Source organism: Paroedura picta, chromosome 14, assembly GCF_049243985.1.
Source record: "Paroedura picta isolate Pp20150507F chromosome 14, Ppicta_v3.0, whole genome shotgun sequence".
NCBI classification, from domain to species: domain Eukaryota; kingdom Metazoa; phylum Chordata; class Lepidosauria; order Squamata; family Gekkonidae; genus Paroedura; species Paroedura picta.
This window is the reverse complement of record NC_135382.1, coordinates 32,782,669-32,809,534: the sequence shown is the minus strand read 5'-3', so window position 1 is coordinate 32,809,534 and position 26,866 is coordinate 32,782,669. Positions and strand designations below refer to the sequence as shown.

At 45.0% G+C, this 26,866-nt stretch overlaps 1 long non-coding RNA gene across 1 annotated transcript in view; it reads left to right on the top strand.

Annotated features, from left to right (window-relative positions):
• The window catches only part of LOC143823991 (uncharacterized), a 96,585-nt gene that overhangs the window by 18,472 nt on the left and 51,247 nt on the right, over positions 1–26,866 (top strand). The window contains exons 2-3 of the long non-coding RNA XR_013226661.1: positions 23,841–24,086; positions 25,930–26,006. This is a non-coding gene — a long non-coding RNA (uncharacterized LOC143823991). The remainder of the gene's footprint in view (positions 1–23,840; positions 24,087–25,929; positions 26,007–26,866) is intronic.

Sequence of the window (26,866 nt, the reverse complement as noted above, 5' to 3'; positions counted from 1 at the left end):
GCATGGTTGGCCCAGGTTAGTACTGGGACGGGTGACCACCAAGGAAGTCCAGGGTTCTACGCAGACGTAAGCAATGGCAAACCATCTCTGAAGATCTCTTACTCTGATCAGGATGGTCCAGGCTAGCCTGATCTCATTTATATGCCACTTTCCCACCCAACAGAAGGAGAAGACGGTTTATACCCGGCTTTTCTGTACCCAAAGCGGCTTACAATCACCGTCCTGTCCTCACTCCACCACAGGCATCCTGTGAGGTAGGTGGGGCTGAGAGAGCTCTGACAAGACTGCTGTGTGAGAACAGCTCTAGCAGGACTGTGTGGGCGCCCACTGGCACACTGGTTAGGAAGTGGAAACTTGTTAAAAATTAGATTTCTATACGCATTTGTGAACTTGAATGGTGTTTTGAATAGCTTTTTTTTGGGTGGGGGGGGAGGTAACCATTCTAGTCTGAACTCATATTGTCCAGGATAGCCTTCGAGTGGATACACACTCCTCAGACAATCCAGTACAGTATGGCAAGCATTCTTACTCAACATTTCATTGCATTTAAATATGGGGCACATTATTATGTATGTTTAGCATAAATCAATGAGTAGCACAATCTTTGGGCAACGCTATGTAGGTCAGCAGAATCTCTTTGCCTCTTCATAGAGCCACTGCCTCCCAGAGAAGACCCCCCCACACACCCATAAAATTTGTTATCGTAGTCATAATTTTAAGTGACATTTATAGCATAAAGACTTTGTGCAGTTTTTTTATTGACAAATCTGCTATGAATCAACATACATGAACACAATAATAAAGAAAGAGCCCCCCCCAAAATATACGCATTTCAGCGGAAGTTTTGTCAATAGGGCATCGCATTGATCCGTGTGCTTCGGGGCAGCGTCGGAGTGCGTTTTCGCTCAGGACGCGAGCTATTGAACTGCCTTGGAATAAAATTGCACGCTAAATTTAAAAGCTTCAGTTCTAGATGCCCAACTGGAAACGGCACGGAATATTCAGACATGATGGTTTTGATCAATGTTCAGGGGCCATCCACCTAGCCTTCGAGAGCAGCGAGAAGAAGAAGAGTTGGTTCTTATATGCCGCTTTTCCCTACCCGAAGGAGGCTCAAAGCGGCTTACAGTCACCTTCCCTTTCCTCTCCCAAGAGCTATTCATCTTGAAGTGCAAGGCTAGGAGGAACGCTGAAGCCGACCTAGTCCAAATCTAGCCTATAGACTTGAGAGCCGGCACGGTGTGGTGGTTAAGAGTGATGGCCTCTAATCTGGACAACCAGGCGTGATTCCCCATTTCTCCACATGCAGTCAGCTGGGTGAGCTTGAGTTCTTTTAGAGCTGTCCTCTCAGAGCAGTTCTCTTAGGGCTCTCTCAGCCCCACCTGCCTCCCAAAGTGTCTGTTGTAGGGAGAGGAAAGGGAAGGCAATTGTAAACCACTTTGGGATTCCGCCATGTAGTGAAAAGCAGGGTGTAAAAAACCCAGCTCTTCTCCTATACACCATGATTTATAGGCCAGGGTGGTGTGGTGGTTAAGAGTGGCAGCCTCTAATCTGGAGAACTGAGTTTGATTCCCCTCTCTTCCACATGCAGCCAGGTGGGTGGTCTTGGGCCAGTCACAGTTCTCTCAGAGTCCTATTGGCCTCACCTCCCTCATAAGATGTCTGTTGTGGGGAGATGAAGGGAAGGCAATTGTAATCCACTTTGAGACTCCTTCGGGTAGAGAAAAACAGGTTATAAAACCCAACTTTTCTTCTTTTGGGAAACTGGACCTTGTTCAGGTGAACCGGCCTATGCTGGGCCCCTTTAGAAGGACCCTCCTCCCACCTGCCCTGTTAATATTAAAATGCAAGTTGTAGAGTTCACTGTAGGATGGTCGGTGAATTTCCTCCAGGTCAGGCTGGATTCTGGAGATTTTTGGCAACTAGTAGAAGGGTTGGGGTGAGAACAGGATAGGGGGTAGTCTCAGAAACTTCCTAGGAAAACTCAGTTGGCAGCTGTAGCTCTAGAATCACCAGAAAGTCAATGGTAAACCATTTCCTGCAATTCCTAGAGCTACCACCATTTCTTCTGGGTTTTCCTGGAAATGACATCATCACGCTTGCAATGGTGATGATTGGTAGGCAACAGGGGCTCAGAACAGGGGATCTGCTGTCCTGAAGAAGGGATCGGGAGGCCTACATCTCTGACTGTTATCCAAGTTAGGGATCCAGGACTCAACTTGCGCACTCTGTAATGGACTCTATAGCTGATTACTTTACTGTAGGTGATTACTGTAAATATACAGCCCAATCAGGTTGCAACTGGTGCCTGTGAAGCCCCTGAAATGAAAAGGTTTGGGTGTCTAATGTGGTATAGCTTTTTAACATTAGGGGACTTCAAAAGCAAATTGTGGCATTAGACATGACTATTATTTAAAGGAGGAGAAGGAAGAAATCCCACCAGATATATCCAAAGCCTTTAGTGATACTTAAAGTACATCTTTGGATTTCAACCAGTACATTGAAGTGATCTTGGACGGTAAGGCTTTAGAGATCTCTGCTAAATGAAAGTTCTTTGAAGGCAACCCGCCTTTGAGCATTCATCTTGCTTGTTTCTGGATTACCATTTTTTTAATAAACAAAGGAATAGAAAAACAGAGGGAGAGTCTCAACTCCTTAGGTTAAAAAGATAATTAAGTTTATAAGTTGGAACTAGATGTGAGCTGTTAACTCTTAAGCCAAACTTCTCAGGATGTGTGTGTTTTATTGGAACAGAGCTTGGTACGAGCAACTCAGGAATACAAACATATCCGCATGGCTGTAGATTTAGTCCCTTCCGTCTACCATAAAACATTCCAAATTGCAAATGTTTGTGCGTTAAAAACAGTAAGGCTAAGAGACATCTGAAAATTAGAATTCCATGTCAGACTGTGAATAGCCCACAAGCATGCAGCCTTTCATTAAAATCTGTTTGACATTTTTGTTATGCACAGAGAGCCAAAAGATGCCAGAAAGCTTGATATCTGTGATTGCATCCTTCTGCTAATACAAGACGCTTAAAAAAATTGTATTAAAACATTAGCTGTGAAAGGCTGAGCAGCGAACATACAAATAAATAAATTTCGTTTTGCTTTTTAAATAAAGGAAACGAGATCATGGGATGAGCCGTTGAGTTAAAGAGTGTCCTAAATGAAGGACCACCTTTTATTTCTCCCTCTTTACAATGGAAGAGCATTGATAAGGAATGTGTTAATTCTTATCCCTCCCCCCCTCCCCACCTTTCCAGACAAGGGAGGGGGATGAGAAGGAAAGTGCAAATTTTTAATCGTTCCTTAGGAATCATGTAATGATCGCAAGTCATGTGACCCAGTGGAAAAAAGATATTATTTTGTCACAATAACGCGAGTAAATTATCTCACTGGCAACTCGCTTAAAGGTCACAGAGATCATCAGATGCAGAAGATGGAAATTTCTCCTGCCAAAACAATATTGACAGCTTATCAAGCAGGATGGAGAAAATACAATGATATAATAGAATGTAAGGTAAGATAACACTTGCTACTGAAGGCAGAAAATATGACATGGCATTTCAATTTTAAGGTTATGCACGGGATGATATGGTATAGAAGCTTGGAGACAAAACAGTGCTCCTTGCATGTGAATTTTATTGGTGTGAATATGACAAGCGGGTTTTTTAATGCACGGAAGACTTATTAGAGGGTTCATAGGGAAAGTGAGGGGCTCGGCCGTACCGCTCCTTGCAAATAGCTGACATGAAACTAGGATGGATTTGCCTCATACCCGTTTCGTTACGGCCAGAGAACGGCCCTCATCTGAAGACTGAGGCACTAGTCTCCTGTACCCCAGGGGGCCTTTGGGCATCTCAACTACCAATCCACCCATGATTGGTACATGGGAGAGTCTTTGCTGGAAAAGGAAGGATGTTTCAGGAAAAAGGTTTCACTGATATGAAACAGTGGCGGCGGTGATGGCGTGTTTGCGGATCTATCATTCAAGCAATAGGGATTAGGCAGATTTATGGGGGATAGGTCTGTGGGTGGCTACGAAAGCCTCTGAATACCTGTGCTAGAAGACAATATCAGGGGAAGGCCTCGGCCTCTGTGCCTTGTTTGGTTGGCCATGGTGTGAAGGCAGTTGGTTGGCCATGGTGTGAGGCAGGATGTTGGACTAGTGCAGCACTGGTCCGATCCAGTAGGGGTTCTTCTTATGTCCTTAAGCTGGAACGCCTGGCTTCCAACACATTCGGAAGTAGAATGAACTGGTGTTCCAGGTTGCACGTTTAATTCCCTTGCTCTGACCTAGCTACTAAATTGCTGCAGAGCCTGACGTGAGAAACTCTTCACATGACCTCCTCTTTCTCCCCAGTTCCACCATGCTTTGAGATATGCAATTTGATAATCCCAATGACCTGATATGATTGGGAAGCATTGCTGTGGACATGCCTATCTAAGCCCCTCCCCTTCCCACCTCTTCCAGGCCCATCATTGGCCTTTTTTGGGGGGAGCGGCAGGTCGACATGACCAAATATGGTCATATCACTCAATAAATGTTAAATTTTTAATATATATGTGGAAGGGTTTCCTGAATGGGAAATATATATATATAATGTAATTAAATCCCACCCATTCAGGAAACCCTTCCAGGGCTGTCAGGAAACCCCAGGGTTTCACAAACCCCTGGCTGAAAATACCTGCGTCAAACGCTCAGAGTCTCTACCTACCTCACAGGTTTGCGGTGAGAGTAAAATGGAGAAGAGAACTGGGTGTGCCACCTTGGCTGGAGAGGAAGGTGGGCGATACCGGAAGCAAAGAAAAATAAACATCAAAAGTAAAGCGACAAGAAGAACTGGCTTCACTGATATTTCCCTAGCGAAGGATGGAAGAGGGAAAATCCACTTGGTAGGAGTCCAGCAATGCATTTAGGCTAGAAGGCATTAGCTAGAGTGAATCTGCCTTGATTATGTGAAAATCAGAAACACACGCGTGTTCTGTCTCCAGCATGCCCACACATGAGGAGAAGGCCAAGATCTTCTGAGTTTAGAAGTGTACATATGATCCCCCCCTCCATTCCCGCTCCGGCGGAATCAGGAATATTTGAAAGCGAGTTGTTTACCCAGCTGCTTCTGAACAATATATTTTTTTTCGAGAAAGAGACAGTTTGCTTATTCATCTCATTTTGACATTGCCAGTTGGTTCCTTTTCTTCCCGTTAGCTCCCCTCCCCCTCTTAGAGCACAGGGCATTTAACACCCAGTGTGTATCTGTTCGAAACTTCAAATGCGCCGTGCATGTCCAAGAAGAATGCCAGCGTAAAATATATTACGTTTCAGCTGGAATCTGTTTGGTTTTGAGAAATCTGATTCTTGCCTGCTGGAAAAGATGAGTTGGGAGAGAGAGCGCTTTACCTGCTACTCAAAGGGTTATTCGTCAGTGGAAAGCCACGTTTGGGTGCATGAGTAGCTTTCCAAGAAGAGCTTGGTGTCAAAAGCCCACTGGACACGAATCAAGACCAATCAGAGTTAATCCCCACCCATTTGGGAAACCGTCCAGTGACCTCAAGGAGCCCCAGGGTTTCACGAAGCCCTGGCTGAGGAAGCCTGTTCCAGAAGAAGAACCTCTTCCACAGAAGGAAGTTTTCTTAGCATCACAGAATAATATTGGAAGGGACCTCATGGGTCATCTAGTCCAACCCCCTGCACTATGCAGGACTCTCACCACCCTATCGCTCATCCACTGTCACCTGCCACCCCCTTAAGCCTTCACAGAATCAGACTGTCCGCCAGATGGCTACCCAGCCTCTGTTTTAAAAGTTCCAAAGAAGGAGAACCCACCACCTCCCGAGGAAGCCTGTTCTACTGAGGAACCACTCTAACTGTCAGGAACTTCTTCCGGATGTTTAGACAGCTCCTGCTCTGAGCTCCAGGCCCCTCTAGGCCTCTTTGCTGCAGTGGGAGCAAGGGGTAGGAGTGGTGAGTGACAACACAATGATATAAAACATAGAGATGAGGGAATTCCTAGAGTGTCACGACATCACTTCCAGATCTAAACAGGAAGTGATGTTACCACCTGTCCCCCCCCCAAAAAAGCTCCCTCTGGTTGCCAACGATAAATTGGAAAACCTGCTTGTGACAGAGAAAAGCTCTGCGCTTAGCTGAACGGATTGGTAGGATCCAACAAGCCTGCCTGCATGCATGCGCGCGCACACACACGTCAATGTGTGAAGTGAAAAGCAGCATTCAAGCTCCCCATCCCCTCGCCCCTGCCCAGGGAACAAGAACTGATAATTAACCATTGATTTAAGCTTGCCACAGCTACAGGAAATGACTAATTAAGGCTTCAGACAAAGGAATGGGAGGCAAATTGCAGAGATGGGACCTCCGCTGAATAGGACCTACTTCCAAGTTACCAAGTAGTAGTACCTTCCCTGTGGAGATGGACGTGGCTAAATATTTAGGGAGAATATTGCATTATAGGGCATGCTATGACCACATTGGCGATTCCACTTGGAATCGACGGTGGAAAAGGCATGTGTGCGGAAAGCAAATGTGTCACAGGGAAGAAGAAGCAGTCTTTTCCCAAGGTTTCCCCTCAGATTCCCCTTAGATTCCGAAAGCCCTCTTAAAACACTGTGTGAAGCAACAGAGACTACTCCCAGGAAAACATCCACAGGATTACAGCCTCTGTTTCCATCAAAAGTTCAGATCAGCTCCTGGCTTTTCCTTCTCCTAGGGCTGCCAACTTTGGTTTGCCAGTTTTTTAAAAAGATTCGAAGGTAGAACTGGTGAGGGCAGGATCTGGAGAAGGAAGGGACCTTCTAGTAGGTTACAACGCCCTGGAGTCCCCCCTCCAAAGCATCAATTTTCTCCGGGGAAATTGTAGTCTGGAGATTAGTTGTAATTCTGGGAGATATTCTCCATGCCTTAGCTGGAGGTTGGCGACCCTATTGTTTCCCCTTTAACGTCAGCTGAGTTGGAATGGTGAGAGGTATCAGGGGGGGGAGGGGGTAAAGACACTTCCTTTGATGCCTAAGGTTAAGATGAAATAATACATGTGATTATTCTTACGCCTTGGGCGGGGCAGGGAAAGGAAGGGGAGAAACATGCCGTACGATCCGTTTCTGTGAATGGAGCAAAGGTTCCTTCTGTGCGTGTTTGTATATAAAGCGCAGCTTCTCCCCCCCCCCCCGCAGCTTTTGAGAAATGCACGTGTGGTATCCCCTTCAAGTGGTAAAGGTCAGGTGGCATCCTTTTGTGTTTCCCTTTTAAGAGCAAGGTACGTCTAACCATTAAAATCATATCATGGGTTTGGAAGAAATTCATCCTTTATTAAAGCAAGGAGCTGCTCAAAGGAGGAAGCATCAGTCCCCTTTCATGTAGGCAACGCTTAAGAGACGACAAACAGCACTTGAGATTGAATCACGGGGAGGTGGGTCAGCTAGCGCTTCCCTCGGTATGGAGACATTTCTGTATTCCACGAGACGTTATACCTTGAAAGAGAAACGGACTCATTCCCGGGGAATTTCTAGCACGCGCAAAAAAGAAACAAAGGTTACCCTCTGAGATGTTAATGGATGAAGTCCACCTTTCAAACCTTTCCGGGATGAGGGACAGGGAAAGTACTGCCTTTTGTCTTGTGCTTTCAAAAGGGAGGGGGGGAAAGGCTGTCCTTTGCCAAGCAATAATATGTGGATACATATTTATGTGCAAATTAAAAAAAAAACACAAGCAAACAAAACACTGAGGGTTTAACACTTGTTGGAGCCGAATGTTCCAAAATGGTCCAAGATACATATGTTAAAATATCCAAGATGCAGAGATGATATTTCCCTGGCAGCCAAATCCAAATTTTCAAAAAGTAGTGAGCCAGAAACTAAAAATAACACAACGGAATTTAAAAAGCAATTAAAGAAGTGACTGCTCCCTCTTCGGTGAACCGGGAAGAAAAATGTCAGGGAGAGCTGACTCCACGAATGTTCACATGAACACACTGGAGGGTTGCTAACCTCCAGTCGGGGGCTGGAGATCTCTTGGGATGACAATTGATCTCAGTTCCCCGAGGGAAAATGGCTACTATGGAAGACGGAGTCCTTGGCACTGTAACTGATGTCCCTCCCCTCTCCAAAACCCTACTCCCCAGAGCTCCAGGTACTTCCCAAGCAGGAGTTGGCAACCACAACTAACAGTTTAGGCATTTCTGTATGAGCAGCATAAGGCAGATTTCCATTTGTCATGCTACAGGGGGGAATGGGCAATCCATGCAATGGCTCCTTCTTGCAGGCATATCCAGGCCCACACAGAATCCAGGTTCTTACTGGCCATTCCAGCAACCGGGTTTCTTTTCATTTATTTGCGGCCGTTCTGTGCTCAGGTAGGGCAAAGGGCTCCAGTCTTTCCAACTGGAAAAGAATTCCAAAAGTCTTAGAAAAAAGGAAACTATAGGCCTTATTTATTTTCACAACACTTCAACCGGTTCACTGAGGAACTTAGCCTTGTTAAAAAGGATTTTGCTCTAGGTCATCAAGAGTTTGAGGGGTTCCACAAGAGAAGGTTGTCACAGCGGCCGCCCTCTCTTCCTTGCAAAATCTTTGTGGGCAGTAGTTAAGAGTGCTAATTTCAAAAGCTTGGTCTTAACTGGAGACAATGAGTCAATAGGAAAATGGAATTATAAAAACAGCCAAGAGGAACTGGAGTAAATAGCACAGTAGCCTGAATAGCCCAGACCAGGGGCTCCCACAGGCACCTTTCCCAGCTCCCATTGCACAATTTTTAGAAACTGCATAGGACCAGCTATGGGCTTTTGCCCAGCAAAGCTTCTGACGGGCAATAGTAGATTCCATTAGCTGTGCCATCTTCCAGATCCACAGATCCACTGTACAAGGATCTTCACCGCGTGGCAGAAGGGGACAATCCCTCTTATATCCACGGAAAAATAAAACCAGGTACGAGGTGTGAATGCAAAGTAAATACAAATCCACTTGGCATGGGAATGTGATTTCTTGTGAGCAAAAATACCTCCATCAAGGTGGTGCGGGTTATTCCATTCCGTCTGTTCAACAGCTTGAATATTGTTGCAGTTCCGGCTGCTGGAATTGACTGGAAATCCTAACAAACCTGGAAAATTAAAAAGCCCCCACTGCGGTCGATCATATTCTCCAGCAATGGATCAATACAGTATATCGATCATCACCTGATAATTTGCATCGAATTCGATCCAAGTGCTCCTGTCTCAAAAAGTTATGTTAGCAACAATAGAAGTTTAAAGAACTGCCCTAGTATACAGCACAATCCTAAACAGAGTCACACCCTTTTAATCCTATTGCATTCAAAAGGCATAGAAAGGCATGACTCCGATTATGATGACTGTTCTAATGCCCTTCCATGATGTGCTGTTGGGGTTTGAACCCATGACTTGGTGTACTGTAAGCCATTCCCGTGCCTTGTTCTACCTGCTGTCCTGCAGAGGGCGCTGTTGGCTCAGACTGTTGTACACCAGACCCCTTTTTCAAAATGGCTGGCCATATCCTGCCTAGAAGGGCCTGTTGGAAGCTTCTGGTGTCAGCTGACTGAAAGGACCAGCCCTATCCTGGAAACATACACCTGCTATCTCTAGGCTGGAGCTGTTTCTTTTGTGTAAAGCAGCCTTTCTCAACTTTTTTTTACTACTGAGAAATCCCTGAAACATAATTCAGGCTTTGAGAAGCCCCAGAAGTGGCACAACCATACAGAATATGGTTGGGAAGCACAGCAGTGGACACGCCCACCCGAGGCCCCTTTCCTTCCCACCCCTCTAGGCCCATCTTTGGCCATTGGGGGGGCTCAATATGACCTTATATGGTCACATCACTCAATAAATGTTTAACAAAATATATATATACAAAATTATTTTAACTCCTGCTAATGAAACCCTCGTTAAGAAAGTTGTGGTGTAAAGAATGTATCCTGGAATCTGTTTCCCACTTGAGTTTGACCTTGTGCCTCACTGCATTCTTGGACTGCTTTATTAATTCAGATTCCTCGTTGGATCTTAATATTACTTCTACTTAACCTCAGATTGCTTCCTGTGGATCATATCTTTCAGCTTGACCCAACTCTCCTTTCATCATAACCTCTGGACTGGTCGTCTGCTTCTGAGATTTAGTTCACCAGACCTCAAATCTGCCCTGGACTCCTCCTCCATTTGGCATCCAATTCTTATAAGGCATATAAGAAAAAAAGATTCTTACGTCGTATTATTCCCCCCTCCCCTAACTCAATGCATCGTTTGACCTTTTGAATAGTTGTAGCCCCAAATTCAATAACGTAAACACTTTGGGGATCCTGACAAATCAGAGATTATATTTCCATACATTTTATTGCCACCCACATCTGTGAATCTAATATTGACCTGGAGTGATCTGTGATAGAGAAGTTATTAATTTTGACAGATATAAGGTAGAAGCTAATATCCTCCTCTTTTACAAACACCTAATATTAATACCAGGGGATGTAAACGGGCGCGCCAAAATGTCTTGGATGTTGGGCAGGGGATGAAACGATACAGAATCAAAATTGTAAGATTGGAGCGGCAGGGGGGAAGGTAGAGAGATTAATATGGGAAATAAATCAGAGGCATTGGTAAAAGCACTTTCCTTGCAAAGTTATTTTGTAACAGGTGCCATTTAAAACTTAAGCTTTCTGCCCGGTTAGCAGACTGCTCGTCTCTTAGAATCTCTTTGCACATGCAGAGGTAAAAGACCAGCTTAGAACTTCTCCCCACCATACCGGCATGCAGGGAGATCTTAAAGTCTGGGAGGATTTGGGAATGCAGTGACCACCAGGTCACTGGTGTGAATTGCAACTACAAGATGCACCCTAGCCATGTGGTCAAAGAGGCAGACATGATAAAGTGTCATCAGACTTGATCCCCTGCTAGTTGCCTTTGCCCGTCACAAGCAGGGAGCTGGTCATTCCATGTACGTAAGGGGAATTTAGAAACATCATTATGGTAGTGCTTTCTTATCTGATGAAACCACTTTTGGTTAGCTGCTACCAACTGCCTGCCACTACTGCCACCAGCTCAAACTCTTTAAAATGCAAAAAAAAAAAAAAAAAAAAGGAGGGTGAGATTTTTGAGTTGAGGCTTACTACTTGGATGTTTCTGTATGTGTTCAGAGTCTTCCCACGAACCCAGTGAATCTTCCTATCTGTGTTGAGCGCTACTTCAGCTGCTGCCCTTAACCGTGCAGCTGACATTGCTCATTTGCAGGAGGCATCGCACTTGGCAGGCACAAATGGAATAATTTGATGGCGTGTGGATACCTAGAATCATAGAATCATAGAGTTGGAAGGGACCTCATGGGTCATCTAGTCCAGCCCCCTGCACTATGGAGGACACTCACAACCTGATCTCTCATCCACTGTAACCTGCCACCCCATTGAACCTTCACAGAATAAGCCTGTCCGTCAGATGGCTATCCAGCCTCTGTTTAAAAATCTCTAAAGGTGGAGAACCCACCACCTCCCGAGGAAGCCTGTTCCACCGAGGAACCACTCTAACTGTCAGGAACTTCTTCCGGATGTTGAGATGGAATACAGCAGCTGCTCCACCAATAACAACCATTATGAACACTTTGGACATCTAGTGCTGTGACAAGAATTTCCTTTTTATTTATACGCTCTTAGTTCTGCCTGACAAGGGGGCACCAAGGCTGCTCAAAATAAGTTAAAACAGACACAGTGATTTTGGTTTTTGAAAGATAATGGCCATTGAGGAAGCTGCAGCAGGACCTCTTCTGATTCTCACCCGGTGTTTCCTCTCCAACTGCTGCTCTTTAACACAATGGCTACAGGGGGGACTAGCTACCTAGCAACCACAGGCAGATTGCACCAGATGTTTTCATCCTTAGAAGGGAGGGTTTCTTCTTACCCAGGCAGCTGGAGAGGCTGCAGTTCCCGGTTCTTCCCAGCAGCAATGGTGATGGATGGATGGATGGATGGATGGATGGATGGATGGATGGATGGATGGATGAAGGCAGGCAGGCAGGGTGGATGGATGGATGGATGGATGGATGGATGGATGGATGTACTGAGTTCAGGCCGATGTGTGACATTAGCTTTACTGGTGTGGAAGTGGGAGAGCATCAAGTTACCTGTTGCAATTTGTATTTGATGGTCATTCAGACCAACTAGTTACCTGTTTCCAGCGGTGGTCATCAGCAGAAATGCCTTCTATTTTGAAACAGATTTTAACATGCTGCGGATTAAAATCAGAGAATCTCTCGGTTAGTTGTAGAATTTGAATTCCATTGAATTTCTTAGGTCCCAAAAAGGAGGGGGAAGGGGGGAAATCAGTTTTAAATGGTAGTGTCTCTTTCTGTGCTTTCAAACGTCAAGGAAAGTTTAAGCAAATGCGTCCACCCATTTAACACCTGCTAGATTATAAGCATCGGCCAGATCACAATATCGCTCTTGTTTGGGGTGCAATGACTTTTCAACCCCCCCCCCCACTTGCACGTTATGTTCCTCTCTTCTTCTGTGGCACTGCAGATAAAAATAGCCTCGAAAGGAGCCAGACAGATGTCCCTTTGGTGGTTTTAATAAGCTTTTCGGTGGCCTTAAAGTCAGATGATATGAATTCCAGAGTTTGTTCCTGATTTTTAAAAGGGGAAGAGGTTGAGACTAGAGATTATGGACTTCAGTAGGGATGAAAGGGAACGAGGACAATGAGATCAGCAACAAGTTTCCAGGGCAGGCTAATATGCAACAGATGGGTGCCATCTATTTCAAGCTCTTCATCGCCTGCAAAAGGGAAGCGAGGAGAGACCTCAGTGAGCCCTATCTTAGTAGCCTATCAGGGAAGTCGGAGAATTCAGAAATGCAGCCAGAATATTACTTTTCATTTCATTTCTGTTTCGGGGGAGGGGGAACAGAGAGTCTGGCATTTGCAGGAAGGGCGGCCGAGAGTTCTGCCCCAAGGAGCACGAGTCATTCATAAAGCTGGTCCTACATTATTAAGCCTCCGGAGACATTCCAAAGTCCCCGGGAGGACCAAATCTATGGTTTAACCACAGAGTTTTGGCTGAATGCTAGAGCGTCCCTTGTCGCATGATGACATCACTTCTGGTTGGCCTTAGGAAGAAGGTCTTTGGATACCTGGCGCCTTCACTTAGGAGGTAAAAATCCTTTCCCTGCTGCATCTTCCTGGTCTTGTTGAGGCTTCTAATTAGCTGTGCATTCTCTGTTCCTTTTTATGGTGGTGTCTGAAATGCAGGTGCAAGTAGCAAAGATGATTTCCAAAAAACACCGGCTGTTCTTGCTGTGTGCTTTTGTCCATTTCCTTGACTTGTTGTTTATTCAGAAGAAGAAGGGCTGGTTTTTATATCATGTTTTTCACTACCTGAAGGAGTCTCAAAGCGGCTTGCAATCTCCTGCCCTTCATCTCCCCACTACAGACACCCTTTGAGGCAGGTGGGGCTGAGAGAGCTTTGACAGTACCGTGACTAGCCCAAGGTCACCCAGCAGGTATGGTGGAGCGGAGAATCAAACCCGGTTCTCCAGATTAGAGGCTGCCACTGCATCAAGCTGGCTCTCTGTTTATTACATTGACTTTTCCCCTTTCCCCTTTCAGCAAGGAGTTCAGAGCAGTGCTAGTCTTTCTCCCTGCATTTCACCTTCACAACAAGGTAGGTGAGGCTGAGAGAGGAGCTCAAGGTCACCCTGCAAGACACAGTGTGTTTGAACCTGGATCTCTCCGCTCCGAATCTGAGACTTTAACTCCCATACCAAGTTCGCTAAGGATGCCCTGGGGATCATGTTGCTGTTGTTGAAAACCAAATATTTCCATACTGTAAGTTGTTACAGCCTTGGTTTTATAGCTTTTGTAGGCAGGAGCTTCAGTCCCAGGTTTGGATCCCACTTGGCCATGGAGGTTGCTGAGTGACCTTGGGCTGACCTAGAGCACAGGGTTGTTGTGAGGCAGAGAGAACTACTTCAAGCTCCCAAGTTTGCGATGTAAACAAAGTAAATCAATACACAGGAGGTAGATAATCATCTGGGCTTTGAAATATACATTTTTTGCAGGATTTTTATGGGGTGATGTCCAACCATTACCAAACCCATTGGGAAAATTTGCTGTTGAGGGCCAGCAACACAAATGTGGTTACCTCTCTTCTGGATACAACCAGAAAGTAACAAAAGGAGAGCGATGAGGATGATCTGGGACCTTGGGACCTAATCCTATGAGGAAAGGCTGAGGGACTTGGGAATGTTCAGCCTGGAGATGAGGAGGTTGAGAGGGAACATGATTGTTGTCTTGATGTATTTGAAAGGATGTCATTTGGAGGAGAACCAGAAACGGTTCCTGTTGGCAGCAACCCATAGTAATGGGCTTAAGCTACGTGCAGAATGATACAGGCTAGATATCGAGGGGGGGGGGGGAAAGAATTCACAGTCAAGTAGTTCAGCAGTGGAATAGGCTGCTTAAGGAAGTGGTGAGCTCCCCTTCACTGTCTGTCTTTAAGCAACAGCTGGTCCGACAGTTATCATGGATACTTTAGGCTGATTCTGCATTGAGCAGGATACAGATGGCCTGTATGGTCCCTTCCAGCTCTATGATGCTATGGAGTCCCCCCTCCCAAGCAGCCATTTTCTCCAGAGGAACTGATCTCTTTAATCTGGAGATGAGCTGTAATTCTGGGGGATCTCCAGGTCCCAACCAGAGGCTGGCATCCCTAATCTTCCACTTGGAGATTTGCAACCTAATGGTTACTTAGAACGGTGCACACAATATGAGGTGTTCTTCTGCTGTGGACATACATAGGATCGTGCATATATTATGTTCCCGCACTCTTCCTGATGTCCACCTATTTTATTGTCAGCTAGATGACAGGGAAATATTCCGCATATGGTATCATCAGCATTATGATCAGAGAAACAACACCTACAAAATCTATTATTCATTAAGTGTAACCAATATATAATTTAAAACAGTGGGTTTTGTCAAATAATGTTAGGTCAGCATAATTTTCTGCCTATTACTAATATCTATAACATCTTTGCCTTAGTCAGCTCTATTTAAATATGCAATCATTTACCGCTTTTGACTATATTGTGTTCACACTCCCAATTTCCAATATTCAACTCCTACAAATTTTATGCTGACATCAATAGCAAACTATTAAAGACAGTATTTCATTATTGGTTTTTCATCCCAAAAGTTATTTACAATTATATACTAAGCGCTAATATTAAAGGAAACCATTTAAATGAGGTGCTATCTGCTTTAACAATATGTCTGTCACAGAATGAGATTGTGTTTAAAGATTTTATCAAGAAATGGTTGTTTGCTGAGGTTATGTTTTGTCCATGAAATATGCATTTCATATCTCTTTCATTTCATTAACATAATTTAATTTGTGCTTTGCATTTTGTGCATAATACATATTTGATTTACAAAACAAATATTTCCATTAGAAAATGAATTTCATGCAGGCAAAAAGCAGAACCAAATGATGTATTGAAGGAAAATAAGAAGAAATGAAATGCATTTTCTCAGTCTATTAAAAAATCTATGGCATTGACAGGAAATGCACTTAGTGCTACATTTAAAAAATCGCACATATGTCAGTGTATTAACAAATAGAATTGGAAATACAAATATTTCCCTATATCAAGCCAAGAATCTCTTTATTTTAATTGAGTTGATTTAAAAGGCCCCAACTACAATTTAATTTTTATTTCATGATGTGGTGCGGGGGCTGATGGCTGGCACTCAATATGCAAAGAGATTTTACCTTTTAACAACAACAGCAACAATAATAAAAAAAAGTTCCCATTCACAAAAGCAACAGATAAAGTCAAGGTCTCAAAATATGAAATGATCAGTTTGCTGGTTGCCTTGGGATGTCGGCATGAGTGGGCAGGAAGAAAGTGGGTTAGAACAGGGCAGAAGGTGAGAGGACAGAAGAGCTCAGAAGATGACCTTTCCCCTCACCCCATGGCACAAAAAAATGTGACTCTTAATTCAGCCTTGCCTCCAAGCAAGGAACTCCGAGCGACATATACACTCTGTCCAGTATTTCACCACCACTGGCACTCAATCAAATAGGCTGAGAGTCAGTGTGGTTTAGCACAGGGGTAGTCAACCTGTGGTCCTCCAGATGTCCATGGACTGCAATTCCCATGAGCCCCTGCCAGCATTTGCTGGCAGGGGCTCATGGGAATTGTAGTCCATGGACATCTGGAGGACCACAGGTTGACTACCCCTGGTGTAGCAGCTGGACTGCTGGAGATCCAGGTTCATGACTACAGGTAGCAGTTCCCCCGGAGAAGATGCTCTGGAAAGCCAGAGTGGTGCGGTAGTTAAGAGCAGCCATCTCTAATCTGGAGTGCCCCAAATCAAAATGCAAATTGAATTCATTGTAGACTGGAGGGATTCATTCAAACTGGGACTGGGTAAAAAGCCCTAGTTCAACCTCCTGAATGACTGCCACAGGAGACAAACACAGGCACATCCCTTCCTGCCCGCCCACTCACAATCTGCCCAAGTTAATATAATCAGCATTTTTGTTAGGTGACTATCCAGCCTCTGCTTAAAAACTTCCAAAGGAGGAGAACCCACCACTTCCCGAGGAAGCCCGTTCCACTGACGAAGCACTCCAACTGTCAGGACCTCCTTCCGGATGTTTAGCCAAAAATTCTTTTGAATTAATTTCAGCCCATTGGTTCTAGCCCTCTCCTCCTGGAGAAAACGGCCGCGTTGGAGAGGGTGGAATCTCCAGCATTGTAAAGTCGACACTTCCCAGGCTCTCCGGGTATATCTCAGCCTAGAGCCAGCAGCCCTAGCGTTTAGCAATATCTTTTGTTGGGTTGTTTTGGCCTGGCTTTCTTCTTGCCATTGGAGTGCCATACAATACCTGTGCGGGTTTTGCCCTGTTATGTTCTTGTGAGATGGCTTCCTGAAGGCAGTGAATAGTCTTAGTGTCTCTGGGTTTACCTCCGGTGATTCTCAATGGGCATTCTGGAATGTTAATGTGCTTTAATGGCTGCAGATGCTCCCTGGGTGGGTGCTAATTGTTAGGAGACAGCCCCTTGAGGGCTCTCATGCACACTTGTTCAAGGACCCATCAGTGCTAGAAGGAGGTGACTCCCTCCCTCTTCCCGGTGGGGCAAGGCTCTCTTGGAATGTGTACACGGAGACACAACAGTCTCACAGTGCTGCTCCGAGTTATCTTTGGATCAAAGCAAACTCTGCTTCTGTTCAGATGCAAGGTATTGATGGTTGTCTCTCGGGTTACACAGCAGGGTTGCCAACCTTGAATCGGGAGAACCCGAGGAGGACAGGTTCTTGGGAAGGTGTCTAAGGCCATAAAGGTGTAGAGTCTTCCCTCCCGAGCAGCCAATTTCTTACGGGGAACTAATCTCTGTCTGCTGAAGATCAGTTCTACTTCTGGAAGATCACCGATCCCCATCTGGAGTTTGGCATCCCTAGACAGGACAACAGGACTGATGGTGTTTTGGAATGGAGGACAAGAGAACCAAACTCTGACAATCTCTCTAGTGAAGTGGTTCTCAACCTTCCTATTGCCGCAACCCTTTAATACAGTTCCTCATGTTGTGGTGACCCCCCAACCATAAAATCATGCAAGTGTTCTTTCACAGAAATTAAACCAAAACTGACCAATGGCATGAAGATCCATTGTTCATGCTTATATATGAATTGTTTCCCCCCCCCCCCCGGGGTTTCTCAGTTCAGTTCTGCGTCTTGTCCCACCATGCTGATCTCACTCTTTTCCACTGCTCCAGACAGATGAACGCTCTATCTCGATCTACCCTGCAAGGCTCTTGTGTGTGGATGGCGCCCCCCGACCAAGTTCCTTGCCCTGCCGCGACCCCTGTGGACGGGTCGTTCGACCCCCGAAGGAGTCCCGACCCCCAGGTAGAGAATCACTGCTCTAGTGGGTTTGGAAATGGCAGGGAAGAACACCCCCTGCTATTTAAAGCCGAAAGGATAACTTGAGGGAGAGGTAAGGAAGCCCAGGACGTTCGCCAGCTTGGAACGCTGCCAGGCATCTGATAGTAATACCCTCACTTTTCATGAAAAGTGCTCCAGATAATAATGAAAGAGTAAGCTAACCAATGTCTCTGCTCTATCTGCTAAGTCTAATTAAATAGAGTGCGGAGGCAGATCGCAGGAGCGGCCGAGCAGGGCTGAGAAGGGAAAGGCCAAACGGAAAGCAAGTTAGCGGGGCCGTAGCATTCGGCAGAATCAGTGCTGATAGCAACCCAGTCCCGTGCATGTATTTGGATCCGATGGAAAATCTTCAGCACAGCTGGGGATTCCTCACCTGCCAGCTTTGGGCTGGGAAATACCTGGAAACTTTGGGGTTGGAGCAGGATTTCGGGCAGGGAGGGGGTATGTTGCTATGGAGTTGCCCCATCCAAATACCCATTTTCTCCAGGGCAACTGATTTCTTTAATTCTAGAGATCGGCTATAATTCCAGGGGATTCCCAGGTCCCATCTGAGGACTGCTTTAGGATGCTTTGGGCTGATCCTGCATTGAGCAGGGGGTTGGACTAGATGGCCTGTGTGGCCCCTTCCAACTCTATGATTCTATGAATCTATGACTGGCAGCCTTGCCTCCTTTCTCCCCGCCCTGCAGCCCAAAATGCTGTTTGAAATGCTTCTCCTAGGGAACAGGGGACTCTGCACCTACCAGGGACAACACAAGGGGAGGGGAATTGATGGCCTGTGGGGGATGAGGGAATTGGCCATCTCCCCCTTCCCTCTGTGGAAGTTTTTCATTGCATTGGACCCGGTGTTTACTCTGCATAGTTGGACTCCTTGAACCTAGCCAGGATTTCAGCAGAGACAGATTGCAATTCCAAGAAGTTTAGGATGAATTAACAGGACAGATTTTTGGTGCAAGTTTAGAATGTTATTTGTGAACAGGTTTGGGGATATTAACATTTCCCCAGCCTTGTTTTACATATTAGTCTTTTATCCAAGCCCAACCATGATTAAGGGTGGGGGAATCCCTGGAGCTTTGGGAGGCGGAGCCTGGGGAGGGAACTCTAAAAATTAAATAATAATAATAATAACAACAACAACAACAACAACAACAACAACAACAACAACAACAACAACAACTCAGTGGGGTGTAATGCCATATAGGGGTGGCCAAACTGTGGCTCTCCAGATGTCCATGAACTACAATTCCCATGAGCCCTGGCCTGCAGCACGCTCATGGGAACTGTAGTCCATGGACATTTGGAGAGCCACAATTTGGCTACCCTTGCTAGAGTGTGTTGTGTATGTGGACATTCAGCTCCTACAGACTGTTTGCAAATGAAGACTTGTAATCTAGCCAATCGCTGACTGCATTGGGACTCCAAGAATGGACCAATCTGCGGGCTCTATTAAGGGCCAATCAGGTTCCTCGGTGGGCCACCTGAATTGTATATAAGCTCCATGGGTTCTAGGGTTTGCTGTTCAATGGTTCTTGTTGGAGTGGGAGTTAATAAAGAGCTGATTGTTTCCGAAGATCTGTGACTGCGTCTACTGAACCCGCAGAATTAATGGAGTCCACCCTCCGGAGAGGCTGTCTTCTCCTGGGGAACTGGTCTGCATAGACTGGAGACCAGTTGAAATGCTGGGAGATCTTCAGGTCCCACCCGGAGGCTGGCAACCCTACAAGCTTCCTTGCTTAGCGATGGCACAGAATGGATGTGCGATTCAGTGCTTCAGTCCCGCATCTAGTGACACTTGCTAGACTTTTTCTAATCTTGAATTGCTGTGACCCGTTTTGCGTTGCCAGTCCTCCGTGGGTTTTCATTCACCTCGGTGCCACTTGGATCTTGGCATTGGCCCCTCCTGACAGGCGTCCTTACCCTACGGAACGAGCAAACTAATAAATTGCCCTGGAAGGGGAGCTTCAGTTAGATCCTCAAAAATATACAACACTCAAGTCATAAACCAAATTATGACATTTATGCCAGCATAAATCAGGAGTAACTTCATGTGGAGAACCTCAGTGGGGCCATGAATCCAGTGTCAGAAAGAGGTGACCGTAAAGCAGTCAAGAATCTGGCACCGGGAGAGACCTGCTTTTTGCGGTGTGGATGCAATTACTGCAAATGTGTGTACGCCACGTGCAGAATCTCTAAGAAAAGACAGGACCCTTGAGGTGGCTTCCAGCTCCAGGTTCCTGTGGCTTCGAAGTGACAGCAGCGGCATGAATCATACACTCTACGTGCTGTTCATTTGAAGCTCCGATCTGGATTTGTTACTGTAAGCATTGTTCTCTCCTCTCCATCCTCACCCCATCATTTGTAATATGGGAATAGTCACACAGGCCTACCTTTCAGGGCAGTTGTAAGAAGTTTAAAAAATAAATAGTTAAAGATCATTTATCGCGTATCTTTCTCATGGTCAGTCATTGAGCTGGAAGGGATCTCCAGGGTCATTTAGTCCAACCCTCTGCAGAAGGCAGGAAATTCACACCTGCCTACCCACAGGGACGTCAGTTTCATGCCCTCCCAAGAAAGAACTCCAGGCCAGTCTGACCTGGAAGAAATTTGCCTTCTCATCCCAAAGTGGCGATTGGCATTTCCCTGGGCATGCAAGAAGAGGCCACAAGAGCCAAACACCGTCACAAACCCACACAATCTGCCTAAGTTCACAGAACCAGCATTTCTGTCCAATGGCTCTCTAGCCTCTGCTTAGAACCTTCCAAAGAAGGAGAACCCACCACCTCCCGAGGAAGCCTGTTCCACTGAGGAACCCCTGTCAGGAACTTCATCTGGGTGTTTAGCCAAAAACTCTTTTGAATTAATTCCATCCCATTTGTTTTAGGATCATTGCCTCACGTCCCATCGAGGGAACAGGGCAAGCATGATTTTTTTGTTGGTTTTGTTTATGACAACTGAAAATGGAAAACAATTTCCCAGCGGGCTGGTTGCTAAATTTTGCTCAAGTTCTTCCAGCGTTCCTAACTTGGCAGCTGCATCAAGCAGGGTCTCCCTAAAACCTACGGGCTCATGGTGGATGTTGGCTGACTTGATTACCGTATATCAATGTAAACTGCCCAAAGCCGCAAAGAATGGGTGGCATAGAAATCCAAATAAATAAATAAAATATATTTTGCTAGAAGAAACTTGGGAAATTATTACTCTTTATTTGGTCGGTCTTTTCAGCGTCAGAGGGGAGGGGGAGAAGTGACAAACATCGACCCCAAACATCGACTCCATAGATAAAATTGAAAGGGTACAGAGGAGAGCGACAAAGATGATCTGGGGCCAAGGGACCAAGCCCTATGAAGATAGGTTGAGGGAATGTTCAGCCTGGAGAAAAGGAGGTTGAGAGGGGACATGATAGCCCTCTTTAAGTATTTGAAAGGTTGTCACTTGGAGGAGAGCAGGATGCTTTTACTGTTGGCTGCAGAGGAAAGGACACGCAGTAATGGGTTTAAACTTCAAGTACAACGATATAGGCTAGATATCAGGAAAAAAAAATGTTCACAGTCAGAGTAGTTCAGCTGTGGAATAGGCTGCCTAAGGAGGTGGTGAGCTCCCCCTCACTGGCAGTCTTCAAGCAAAGGTTGGATACACACTTTTCTTGGATGCTTTAGGATGCTTAGGGCTGATCCTGCGTTGAGCAGGGGGTTGGACTAGATGGCCTGTATGGCCCCTTCCAACTCTAGGATTCTATGATTCTATGATTACTCCAGGGATATGTTATTTTCACTGGCGCATTGCCATCACCTTGAGTCAGACCCAAATTACCAGTGCAGGGGTTTAGCTTGCCCCAGAAGGAAGAGAACCGCGAACCAGGTCAAAAATGACCGCCCTTCGTCAACCTTGAAAAGATAACGATTCCATCATTATTTTGGCTTGATACTTTATTTTCCTAACATTGAAACGATGCATTAAAAAAAGAAATTGCATATGCCTGCCCTTAAATTGGTATTAAAACGTCAGAGATAGTCTAAAATTATTTTGAATGAGGATGGGAGGGGGGGCGGGGAGGAAAATCTGTCTGAAACATTTCAAGGGAAAGAGGAAAAGCTTCCCCCAAACACACACGCACACACACACGCACAACGCAGTGATCTAAGAAAAATCTCCAGTAGCTGTGCTGTAAGGTATAAAAATAAACCCTTGTCTCCTTTAACTTTTGCATCTACTGACAAGTGCCAGTATTAGCATTAAATGAAAATGCAGATGAAAAGCAGTGCCTTCTTATTTTGCACCTACCTGAAACATATTAAAATGTGTGTCAGCGAATGCGGCTGTGCACAGGCGTTTTGGAAACCGTATCATAAGATGAAGGGGGACATGATTTACCTGGTCTGTGGTCACCATCAAACGGTAACACACACACACACCTTGGGTGCCATCCACAGACTCAGGTGGAAGAGGAGATGCTGTTGCCCTGTGAAATGGTTGGGTAGGGAATTCTGCAGGTGCAGAGGTGAAAACTGCTCCCTCTTCCTCCCTCCTTCCTTCATGAAGGCCAGAAAGGCAGAGGGGATCAAGGGGAAGGGTGGATCCATAGAGTACATGCTTTGAAGAAAGCTGGCATGTTGTAGCGGTTAAGAGTGGTGAACTCTAATCTGGAGAACCAGCTTTGATTCCCCACTCCTCCTCCACGTGAAGCCTGCTGGGTGAACTTAGGCTGGTCTCAGTTCTCTCAAATGTCTCTCAACCCCACCTACCTCACAAGGTAACCCTCCACTCTTGAAACATCTTGTATTTCTGAAGTTCAGCTGGTCAGATGCTTGCCCATCCGCCAGTCTGCTGTTCGCCGTGTTTCAGTTCTGACATGATTTTAAAGCCCTGTGCCACGTATCGCTTCTAAACAAAGCACATGAGTAAATGTGCTGATACAGGGAACTTGGCTTGTTTGTTAGCCAGGGATATTGGAAAAAAATCCATCTCTTCTATCTGGACCATCTCATCATATTAAAAGTTATAGATTTCTTGCTTTAAGCATTCCACACGACGGTAGGAATTTCGCTTCTGTTTATCGAAAGGGAGGGCTAACGGAACTTGTAAAAACAAAAAGAAGAGAAGAAAATGTAACATCTCTTGAATGTTTCTACCTTGATGGGAAAGTTCTCTCCTGAAATGTTCTTTAATTATACTGATGGGTTGGTACAGGGCCAGCCCAAGGTTTCTTGGTTTCCTAAGTGAATCAAGACTTTGGGACCCTCCCTCTGTTCAACAGAGAGACAACTGAGAAGTCTAGAATGAACATTGTACTTAATGATTATGCTGTAGGCCAGCTCTCTGAAACCCTCCACGTTCCATCAAGGCAGCCATGGAAGACTATAGAAACAGTTTTTTGAGAAGCAACGTCATGCTAATCCCTTTAAGGTGGTACAGGGGGGTTCCTCTCACTATTTTGGCACTGCACTTGTCAAAATCTGGCACTCTAGTTTTGCCTGTGGTCATGTCAGCCCTGGATCCATTTAGAAAGTTCATACTGAAATCCAGCTGTGTAATATTATTCGTGCACGATGCTGAACCAAAAGGAACAACTCTGGCTATATAACACATGGAAATGTGGCTTTGAAAGATAATCAAGGCAAATATTGGAGTCAAATATCACTGAGCTACATGTTGGAAAACTTTTTTTTTTAAATTTCAATACACCAAATTCTGCCCTCTTGTTCCCAACCAATCCCTCCTTGAAATATATGTATTTTCTGTTATTTTTTTTGGCTTGTAAGTTCCTTGGGCCACGAACTGTCTTCTTGCATGATAATTATAATTGTCACTGTGGGAGGGGAAAATGGAGATTGTGTGAATAGATTGCTTGGGAGATCCCTTTCCCTCTTTTAAAATGGACTTTTTTATTTTAAAGGGCCACAGACAAGGGATGAGAGAGAAACCAAGAGTCTGCTAATTACAAGAAACCACTGAATGGCCTCTGGGAGAAGATGCTTAAATCTTTACAGAAAGGGTCTCTTTCTGACTGCTCCTCCCCCGAGCTGCTTTGCAACATGTGGAGGGAAAGATGCAAATGCAATACAGATGACTTTGATTGGAGAAACCATCTCTTTTCTAGTACTGGTCCAATACATTTTCCAGCCTTCTCAAGATGTGTGAGGTGAGGGTGAGCGCTCCTTACACTATGCTTACATTATTTGTCAAACTAGCCTTCGTTGCAATCCTCAAACAGTCATCTCCGAATTAAAACTGACCTTGGGGACTATCTGTAGTGAATGGTATGAAACAAGTTATAAATTAAGTGTTCTTCTTCCTCCCGTCCTTTCAGGAAGTTCAGGGTGAGATGGTGCATATGAGCCCCCTCACAATGAACCTGTAAAGCATACGCTGAGAGGGAGGGAACAGCCCAAAGTTGGCACTGCCAACCTCCAGGTGAGAACTGGAGATCCCACACTATTACAACAGATCTCCAGAGAGAAAACAGTTTGCCTGGAGAAAATGGCTGCTTCAATCAGGGGAATTTGTAGCACTGCATTCCGCTGAGGTCACCCCCTTCCCCAAACTCCACCTTCCCCCCTGCTCTGCCCCCAAACCCATCCAAAGCTGGAAACCCTATCCAAGGTCAGCCAATGAATTTTAGGCTGAAGATCTGAATCCTGGTCGTCGAGTCTGTGTTACTTCCACTCGACACATTGCTCTCTGCGTTAAATCCAACAAAAACAAACCCACCAATTTCGTAAAAGCGAGGAAGCCATTTTGACACACGGCAACGATTATTCAAATGCCCAGACCAGCCTGCGCAGTCGGGGATTAAAAGGTCTGCCATTAATGACATGCCTGACAATATCTGAAAATATATGCTAGGTTAACGGAATGTAAAATCAATGCTTAATTTCTACAAATGAGAAGACAATCAGGATGTTACAGCCCTTGTCATGGAAGCCCTTCTTCTGAATGCGAAACGCTGAGGAGCTGGTTGTGCTAGTTGAGCTGGGGGAGGGGGGGGGAACATATGTCCCAAACCACACTCACTCCATATTTTTTTCAGTGAATCCTAAGCATTGCAATGATGCATTGACATTGCTTCCTGATTTCCCTCCTCCAATGACATCACACCCTTGGAGCAATGTCTGCCCTCATGTGTCCCCAGTTTCCGTCCCCCCCCCCGGTCTCCCCCTGGTTGCCCTCAGCTGGCTGGCAACCCTATATTGGGGGCAAAGAGGGAGAAAGGGAAGGGTTTCCCATTTTGCATCTGTTGCGGCTGTGATGCTGTGTGAACTATTTACATCTGTAAAAGCTCAAGTTATAAAGTGGCTAAGATTCTTAACGTTTTAACAAGCTGGTTTATAGGTGTCCCAGCTTTACCTAATGATCCTCGGGTTGTGTATGGGGGTGTGCCTAGATTTATAGCCCTAACACTGTAAAAAACGTCAGAATGCTTTGACCCTGTAAACACAAAATTCATGCATCTCACCCTGGGACGAGCGCATTCTTTTAAAAAACAGCATATGGGCAACCTTGGACCGATGTTAGTTTATTGTCACTGCTTGATAACGTTTAATGGAAAAGATACAAGAGTGCCAAAGAATTTTAATTATTTTTTGTGATAAAGTTATATGTTCGGCCTTGGAAAAAGTGAAGATAATGCGGGGATTCATTATTATTCCCACTGTGTTTAAACAGACGACGCAGAATGCAAACAAAAGCAGATGAAATTGAAAAGAATTATCAATATTGCAGATAGCAGATGCCCTTTCCAATCAGAACAAGAATATCTTCTATAGCAACTTTATGGTTGAGTAGGTTTATTCATTTCTATTAGAAGGTTGTACGTTTCTAAAATATGTAGATGATATCTAGGAAACCAACCAACCAGTAGGGTCATTTTGCTTGTTTTCCCAAATTTATTATTGTCACTTCTGCAGGCTTGGCCTGAGGTGTTTTAACACAGTAGTGAAATCAGGGTGGTGTTGGAATGCTGTCTTGTATATTTGACCTTTCAGGATTTCCACTGTGGTGGTGGGGAGGAAAAAGGAACAGCGCTTCACTACCCTCTGGTTACAGAGCCACGGTTCAAACGGTAAGTATGTTTTTGCTTTGTGGGTTGAAAAAGTTGAAATCAAGATATTGTCATCAACAATAAGCGCTATGTTAGATGTTGCAATTCTAGATCAGGCCTCAGGTGAACAGGGTAAACCTGATTTTATGTATCTATGATCAAGATTTGAGAAGCCTTCAAATAATTCTGACATTTATTGCTAAATTTCTCCCAAAAACGCAAGGCTTGGGGAAAGACCCTTTGAATCCACAGTGCCCTCTCTTCCCTTCAAACAGGATGCACAGAGAGAAAGGAATAGTTTGGAACTAGTTGATCTAGTTTGGGACTAGATTCAAATTAGTTTGGGACTGGTTTGTCAAGAGGCAGCTGCACAGGTCTGCTGTTTGTACAGGTGTACCCTATTGTAAAATTTGGGAATTTGTTTTGTTTTTCACACATACGGCTGCTTTCCTGTGTCAGAGGCACGTTTCATGTAACAGAGAAATAACATTCTCTCTTTCCGAATTGATTTTTGTGGTCGAGTGTCAAGTCCCTATAAAGGATGTGGAATTTTCAGAGTGCTTTCAAAGAATTTCTCAGACGTTTATGGCTGTGTCGTGCAATCCAGAGGCATTTGGCTTCTTAGCAGACTCCAAGAATAAAATGTACTCCATAAATGTCAAGGTTTTTTTTTTTCTAAAAAAGAAAGCAAGTGAAATCTTGAGTTCTAATGCTGAGTCATGCTTTTCCGAGCCAACAGGAAATGGTCTGGGCTCATTTTGTGCCATGTCATTACTAAGTTTTGATAACTTTGGAGAAGATAGGACTACCAGAAAAGACTAGCTGGTGAGCTGTAAAGGATGCCAGGACAGTCTGTTTATATATGTCATTGCATGTCAAGG